This window comes from Pseudophryne corroboree, chromosome 1, assembly GCF_028390025.1.
Source record: "Pseudophryne corroboree isolate aPseCor3 chromosome 1, aPseCor3.hap2, whole genome shotgun sequence".
Taxonomy (NCBI): domain Eukaryota; kingdom Metazoa; phylum Chordata; class Amphibia; order Anura; family Myobatrachidae; genus Pseudophryne; species Pseudophryne corroboree.
The window spans coordinates 442,253,688-442,262,476 of record NC_086444.1 but is presented as its reverse complement, the minus strand read 5'-3'; the positions used below and the strand labels follow the sequence as shown (position 1 = coordinate 442,262,476).

The window sequence follows — 8,789 nt, the reverse complement described above, 5'->3', positions numbered from 1 at the left end:
TGGCAGAATTTAAGGCATGCCTTGTGTGCACAGATTATTTTACAGTCTCCTGATTTCAAGAAGCAGTTTATACTGCAGATGCATGCCTCTGGGACAGTGTTAGGTGCAGTCATATCCCAAGAGGTAGATTGGAAGAAGAAACCCATTCTCTTCCATAGCCGGAAATTACTGCCCAGAGAATGCAAATACTCATCTGTGGAACAAGAGTGCTTGGCGATGAAATGGGCAGTAGTACTGCTTAAATATTATTTGCTGGGGTGGGAATTTTGGCTAGTCACAGACCATGCACCCTTGCAATGTATACACACGAACGAAGAATAAATGCTTGTGTGACCCGTTAATTTTTGTTCTTACAGCCAGTTAAATTGTGCAGCATCATCCAGAGAAACAGCACCTAAATGCAATTGCCCTTTCCAGAATGTTTGTGGGTCACGATCTTCCTCACAACCTTGTGGTGAAGCTGAGGGAGGAGGAGGAGGAAGAGGGTGAAGAAGTGGAACTCTGGAGGATGGTGGAGGGGTGTGTTCCTGGGAGGGTGGCACAAATAGAAGTAGATGAGGCAGGTAGCTCGCCTGAAAATTCTTAGCTTCATTAAGATGGTTGAAGCTTAGGGGGGAGGAGTGTGTCAGGGACAACAGGATTTCACCTGTGTAAATGTGGAACAGCAGTTGCACATGGATATAGTACAGGTTTTATTTAGGTCAGAGATGAACTGCAGCTAAACTGATTAACAGCACCAAGGGCCTAATTCAGACCTAATCGCTGCTGCAAATTTGTTAGGAGTTGGGCAAAACCATGTGCACTGCAGGGGGTGGGGGGGGGGGGGGGATATAACATTTGCAGATAGAGTTAGGTTTGGGTGGGGAGTGTTCAATCTGCAATGTAAAAATAAAGCAGCCAGTATTTACTCTGCACAGGAACAAAAAAAACCCACCCAAATCTAACTCTATCTGTAACTGTTATATTTGCAACACCTGCAGTGCACATGGTTTTGCCCATCTACTAACAAATTTGCAGCAGTGATCAGGTCTGAATTTGGCCCCTAGAAAAGCTCTTGATGGTAGACAAGCTGCCCAGGCGATAGACTGGGGGTGTGGGTTTACGCTCAGAACAATCTCTGCTGCTTTTGACACTGTGGACCACCCTCTCCTTCTGCAAATCCTTCACTCTCTTGGTCTACGCGATACTGCCCTCTCCTGGCTGTCCTCCTACCTCTCTGATCGTTCCTTCTCTGTCTCCTCTCATGATGCTACCTCGCCCCCACTTCCACTAACTGTTGGTGTCCCACAAGGTTCTGTTCTTGGTCCCCTCCTTTTCTCTCTCTATACGTCCTCTTTAGGTGAACTCATTAGTTCTTTTAATTTCCAGTATCACCTCTATGCTGATGACACTCAAATCTACCTCTCCTCCCCTGATCTGTCCACGGCTCTCCTCACTCGTGCCTCTAACTGTCTCTCTGCTATCTCTTCCTGGATGTCCCAGCGCTTTCTTAAACTCAACATGTCTAAGACCGAGCTGATCATATTCCCACCCTCCCGCACAACCTCACCTCCCACAATTTCATTATCCATTGATGGCACGACTATCTCCTCTAGCCCCCAAGTACACTGTCTTGGTGTAATCCTTGACTCCTCCCTCTCCTTCAAACCACACATTCAGTACCTCTCACAAACCTGTCATTTTCATCTCAAAAACATTTCCAGGATCAGACCGTTTCTCACCCAGGATGCCACTAAGATCATTATTCACTCACTGATTATTTCCAGACTGGACTACTGTAATCTCCTCCTGACTGGCCTCCCTGACAATTACCTCTCTCCACTCCAATCTATCCTCAATGCTGCTGCCCGGCTTATCTTCCTCACCAAACGAACTACGTCCACCTCCCCTCTCCTACAAGCCCTTCACTGGCTTCCCTTCCCATTCAGAATTCAATTCAAACTTCTCACTCTCACTTACAAAGCACTCACCCACTCCTCTCCCGTTTACATCTCTGACCTTATCTCCCTTTACTCTCCCACCTGTCCTCTTCGCTCTGCTAATGCACGACGGCTCTCCTGTCTTCTGATAACTTCCTCCCACTCCTATCTCCAAGATTTTTCACGTGCTGCTCCCTTCCTCTGGAATTCTTTACCTCTCCCCCTCAGACTCTCCACCTCTCTACAAAACTTCAAACGTGCTCTTAAGACCCATTTCTTTACCAAACCCAGCCAAATCTCATCCTAACCCTCTGTTCTACGCTCTCTATGTACCCCATCTGTGTTACCCCTGTCTGTCTACCCCTCCCCTTAGATTGTAAGCTCTCACGAGTAGGGCCCTCTTCCCTCATGTGATTATCCTTTTCTTACTTTAATAATCCTCAACTGCCTAAATCAAGCAGTTTTTTGGCCACCTGGAACTTCTCTGTCATTTCCTGGTGTAGTTATGCTTAGTTACCCTTTACTTGTCCTAAATTGTCATCAACTGTAAGTCACTGTTTTCCTGTTTTGATTATGTGCATATGTACTCTGTAATTGGGCGCTGCGGAACCCTTGTGGCGCCATATAAATAAAGGATAATAATAATAATAATAATAATAATAATATATTGGAGTCTGTACAAAATGTGATTGTCAGAACATGGAAAGCTATGCTGTGACCTGTAACCTGCTGTGAACTGCTTTTACACCATGTGAGTGACCTAACTATAAGCTTGCATTCAGGGCTTTCCTACTTCTATGACTGTTTAAAAGTTATTTTGCTTCATGTTATCTCAGTTTCCAGTTATAAAGCACAACGTAATTTGTTGCGCTATGTAAGAAACTGTTTATCTATCTATCTATCTATATATATATAACCTCAGTGCACTTATTTAGATGAATATTGTACTCAGCCTAATAAAAAAAAATATTATTATATAAAGACAATATTATATATTCTTGTTTTAGAATATTTTGATTATTGGGCAAGTTATTGTCTTTTAGTGGCAGCTACCCCAAAAATGGCCCTTTGCCAGTATGGGCCCAAAGATTAAAGAGATGAATAAATTGTTATTTCCTGGGAGTGCTCTATTACTACCTTTTGGAACTAAGTTCTCACTGGTTGTTTTTAGACCAAAGGTAATGTCCTCATGTATGATGTGAATGTGATGCTCATTCCTTTTAACCTGTTTTCTTATACATATACATATACGTATTCTTTTATATATATATATATATATACAGCATACAAAGCCTGGCACTCCTCCTAAAAATGATGTGCCCCGGTGCCCTCAGCAAAGGTGATTGACAGCTTGAAAAAAGGACTGTGGCACTCAGGGTCTTGTAATTGTAGAAAATGTATTAAAAATACACAGCAAAGAACATCAACGTTTCGGGGTGTCTAACCCCTTTGACAAAGGGTTTAGACACCCCGAAACGTTGATGTTCTTTGCTGTGTATTTTTAATAAATTTTCTACAATTACAAGACCCTGAGTGCCGCAGTCCTTTTTTCAAGCTATATATATATATATGTATATATATATGTGTACTTTAAAAATTATTTAATATCAAAAAGATTCAATAAAAAACAATTCACAAATGCTGTATGCGTTGGGTATGGTATCTCTGGGGTCAGAGTCATGGTGGTCAGAATGCCGGCAGCATGGCGAATGCTAGAAAGCTCCTTGCGGGCTCACTACACTTGCCATGCTGTGGGATCGGTGGCTGTTTGTGCTTGCCACAGGTTCTATTCCCACTCTATGGGTGTCGTGGACATCAACGAGTGGGAATAGCTCTGGTGCCGCTGCCAGCAGTCTGACGGCCAGGATCCTGGTGTTGTTATTCTGGCCATTGGGTTCCCGACCACCGGGGTGGCAACTACATCCCTGCTATACACATTCTTATTTTCTTGTAGACAGTACAAAAACACCCTTTGGTGTCAGCATATGGCAAGAAATGGGCAATTGTCAAATGATTTTGTTAAAATAGCAAATGACAAAAGGTTTCATCCAATGCATTTCATCTGTGGCAACTTCTTCAGGGGTGTTAGTTTTGAATTATTGGATATTCATATCCAGACAATATAGTTTTATTTATTTTAGTAATCTAGGGATTAGATGTTTCTTACACCAGTTTCCAAGAATGTACAGCTTTGTAAATTCAGGTTACTTTTATCCATACCTGGACTACTGCATAGTCACCAGGACTCCTGCATTAATTGGTGGCCACGTATTTGTTGACCTTTTGTTTTGGATGGTTCTTTCTGAGTCAGCTTAACAAGCTCTGGTTACCGTCACCAGGACTCCAGGAATAAAAAGCTGCCCAATAATGAAGTTCAATTATTTGAATTTGGTGGCTGATGGTGGTCTCTGTCCTCAGTGTGCAGTCAGTATCTATACAGTATATATATGTACACGATTTACAGAATTATACAGATGGCACTCTCAGCTGGTCTACAGGGACAGAGGCACTCAGTGAATTGGCAGGGCTCCTGATATGCTGTGTGACAATGGCCTGTGGTCAGGGGCACACTCATGATATTCAGCCATCTGCAGCACTAGTGGGTCCCATCTCACTGTCCAGCAGCAGCACAGACTAAGCGGTACCAGGCAGGAGCCATCCGTTCAAGGAAGATAAAAACAATTCAGCGCTACTAACTAGTTAGATAATAATAAAATATTTATTAAGAACATATGACATCAATTTCATGTATATTGACAAATAGTAACTGCTGCAACAGATAATAATGGTAAGGTAATAATGGTACCAAAATTCAAAAATTAAAAATTAAAAAATGAAAAAATAGGGCCAAGATCAACACTGCTTAATTTTGAAGAAAAAATTCCTGAAATGCTGGGTATGTTACAAGAGGCCTTATCCTGGGGAAATAGATATATGGTGTTACCAGTTCACTTGTGGCGAGTCCTCCAATCGGTTAGCACTCCGTGGAAATGGAGATCCTCTCACTTATTTTGTTATCCTTTGCTGGTATTGGTGTGGGAATTGGGCCATAGCAAGGTCCTGATGTGATTATCTTCCCAGAAGTTAGTCCATAATGGTCACCGTTCCCAATAAGCGGATTAATGGCACGTCTTGTAGTTTAGGAGTCCCAGTCTTATCACCAACGCGTTTCACTGCTAACGCAGCTTTTTCAAGGTGTATATGCAGTGTACAGAGAGCCCTTAAATAGCAGTGTTGATCATAATGTGCCACAGATGTGCAATTGTCAATCAATTAATAAAATTATCAAATTTAAACACTGATTTAATTATAGAGTTTAATCAAATACCAGAAGACAGTCCTATTAAACATTAGTAAAAACGAGGTGTATAAATTGCTTAAAAAGCACTATTTATAAAAGTCACATGATCGCTATTCCCGGAAGTAGGAAGAGATTCCGGCGTGCGTGTCAAGCCTCTTTTTCACTCTAATACCGGAGAGGTCACATATCCAGTCATAATAAGTCACGTGACCGAAGTCCGATCACGTGACCGAGTTGGTTACTTCATTACTAGGCAACAATACAAAGCTTTATTTAGACCCCGGACATATTTTCTCAGTAGGGCAGCTGAAGTCATCTTTACTAGATCACATGGCTATGTTTACGGTCATGTGATTAACCTACGTCCTGTAGTTAAGCAACGCTGGACGCCCATGATGTTACGATAGTTTGCTTCGTCGCTAGGCAACAGTAAAAAAACTGTATTTAGACCCCGGACTCATTCTCTAGATAGTGGAACTGAAGTAATCTTTGCTAAATCACATGACCCTGTTTCTGGTCATATGGTAAACCTGTGTCCTATAGTTTAGCAGCGCTGGACGCCCGTGATATTACGGGCGTGTAAAAGAGTATGTGTGTGATGTCACTGTCGGAGGGGAAGCGTCGTCCAGCGAGTCACTGGGCCGCCTAACTGTCATGATGAACACCTCACGTCCCCCTCCCCTCCGAATTGACACCACCCTCATAGTATTACCAGATATAGAAATTAGTCGCATTTTAATAAATACATGAATAGAAAATTAGAAAAATAAAATAAAATTAGAAAAATAAAAAATCTAAAAAATCTAATTCTTCATGGTCACAAATATTTTTCTTCTATTCCTGATAGTACTATGCAAATAATTTTTGATGAATATCGTGGTCAACATATATAGCCATAGTACATAATCTGCCATCAAAAATTCTTTAAATATTATCCCAGACATTCTATTTTAATGGAACCAGAGTGTTTGCAGAGACAGTATATATGTTATTAACTTAAACAAAATTAGTTATTGTATTTAGATCATAATTTTTCTGAAAATTAAATCACTTTTAATTTTTATAATTTTTATAACTTTTATAATACGCAGGCTCTAATACTAATAGATGACAGTTGATCATATTCTAATGAATAAATAAATACTCCAATTTTTCAATAGTCAGGGTAATTTTATATAATTAATGATTCTTAATGGATCACATGGTCCATATGTATAACCATGGTATGGTCTCTCGACACTAAAAATCATTATATTTTGTGCCAAAAAGCTCCGTCCCGAGATATACTCTGTGATAAATGTAGATGTTCATAAAGCATCATGTATATTTGTATTTATATTAGACAACGTTAATTGGCACAAAACTAGTCAGGTTCAAATTACTCAAGAGTTGAATGCACTTTTATGAAAGGGGAGCGACACTCACGAATAATAAAAAAGCTGGTATAAAGACGCTTTAATATTACCAAAATTATATTCTGTTGATGTAATTTGAACCTGACTAGTTTTGTGCCAATTAACTTTGTCTAATATAAATACAAATATACATGAGGCTTTATGAACATTACATTGTTAGACCTATTCGTTGCACACTGCTCAATTTTTTTAGTGTGGTACACTTGATAGGTTGGTGTCATCCCTTACCCAAAGTAATGATTTTCTGACACTGTACTCATGAGTGTCTTTTGCACAACAGGAATGTATATGTGATTTATGTTTGGATTCACAAACTCACCTGACGCTTCATATTTTGCGATTTGGTCTCTCCCCAGGGACACCTCCCAATAGCTGAATCCGATTCAGCATAAAATCCTTCTTATATTTCTTTCTTCTCTTTTCCATTGCTCACTATTTTTCTGTGTACTCTCATCCACGATCCAGGGTTTACTACGCCACTGAGTGGCAATGGTTTTACCTTGCCTAACGTGGAAAGCAGATCCACACACTAAATAGCCTCATCTTTTCTATAATTTCTTCTTCTTACCATTCCTATATAGGTGCACTCTCATTGGTAGATAGCCTCTCTACTATCATACCACGCTGCTAATGCCCGATCTCGTCCGATCTTGAAAGCCAAACAGCGTCGGGCCAGGTCAGTACCTTGAGATGAGACTCCCTGGGAATACCCGGTGTTGTAGAGTAGGGACTATTCCCCTTCTTTTGAAGGGTGGACACCAACAGCAGTATTACCACTATTTGTTCTTTCTAACATTTCTTTACCCTTACCAGCATTCAGGTCATGCCAACATAGACATTTCCAATTTGTGTAAAAATGGATTAACGGGTGAATAGCTAATTGCTTAGTATTAACCCAATCTATGTGGTCCTCTAAGACACAATACTGACCTCCTTGGTTGGTCTCATTAATACAGAATGTCTGTACTGGTCAGGAGAAATGGGTGTCAGACTGTCAGGTGTCTGCAGCCTTTCTAATCCTTCTCGTGTGATTAAACAGACCAGAACATTTTAATATTTTCTCACATCTTTGTTATGTTCACACTTTTCTTTGGATCGCAGAGGGGTAACTATTTAATTTTGAATAATAAACATACGTTTTAATTTTCCTTTCATAATTGAATGATAATTCTTCTTTTCATAAGAGTGCGCCCACACAAGAGCTTTCTCTCTCTCCCCTTGTCGGTACTCGTACTTTCTAGCTCTGGGCGCACCACCAATAGGGACTACAATTGAAAGGCTTCAATTTCCCTTTCCAGCAATTCTAATTGTCCACTTTTGGTTTCTCATAATTCTTTTGTAATCTATCATACACCAGTGCCTGGTCGCTCTTCCTTTTGATGGTTTTGTTATGTGTAAGCTGCGCTACTACTGGGTCATTATGTGTAAGCCGCACTACTACATGGGCGTTACGTGTAAGCGGTGCTACTACTGGGTGTGTTATGTGTAAGCTGTGCTACTACTGGTGGCGTTTCGTGTAAGCTGCGCTACTACTGACGGCATTATGTGTAAGCTGCGCTACTATTTGTGCATTATGTGTAAGCTGCGCTGCTACTGGGTTTATTATGTGTAAGCGGCACTACTACTGGGGTCGTTATGTGTAAGCGGTGCTACTACTGGGGTCGTTATGTGTAAGTGGCACTACTACTGGGGCGTAATGTGTAAGCTGTGCTACAACTGGGGCGTTATGTGTAATCAGCGCAACTACTGGGGGCGTTTTAAATAGGGGTACTATTGTGAGACCACAACCCTTTTTCAACGCACGCTGTCCCTTTTTAAAGTATGGGAGGGCGCAAATGTATAGTTTGCGGGTGGAAGGGGGGGGGGGCGAACTCCCTAGCACCGGCCTTGCATACATCATACAAATTTTCATGCAAATCACTCAATTAAGTGAGTATCGGCATTGCATGTAGATAGCAGAAGGCACAGAATCAGTTGTTATGATTGAATACAGTGATATGAAATAATTAAAAGCATATAAAATACTTATGCTTTAATTGAGCAAATATATTTTTCAGTATTTTACCAAACTTAAGCCCAACACATTACTTTAAAAACAAAAAGCATCAACAACAAAAACAATTTTTTTTTTTAAAATAGCATTTTCTTGCCCAC

At 40.6% G+C, this 8,789-nt stretch overlaps 1 pseudogene; it reads left to right on the top strand.

Moving 5' to 3' along the window:
- Nucleotides 1-7,241: 7,241 nt before the first annotated feature.
- Nucleotides 7,242-7,360, top strand: LOC134944618 (5S ribosomal RNA; annotated as a pseudogene).
- The last annotated feature ends 1,429 nt before the right edge of the window (nt 7,361-8,789 follow it).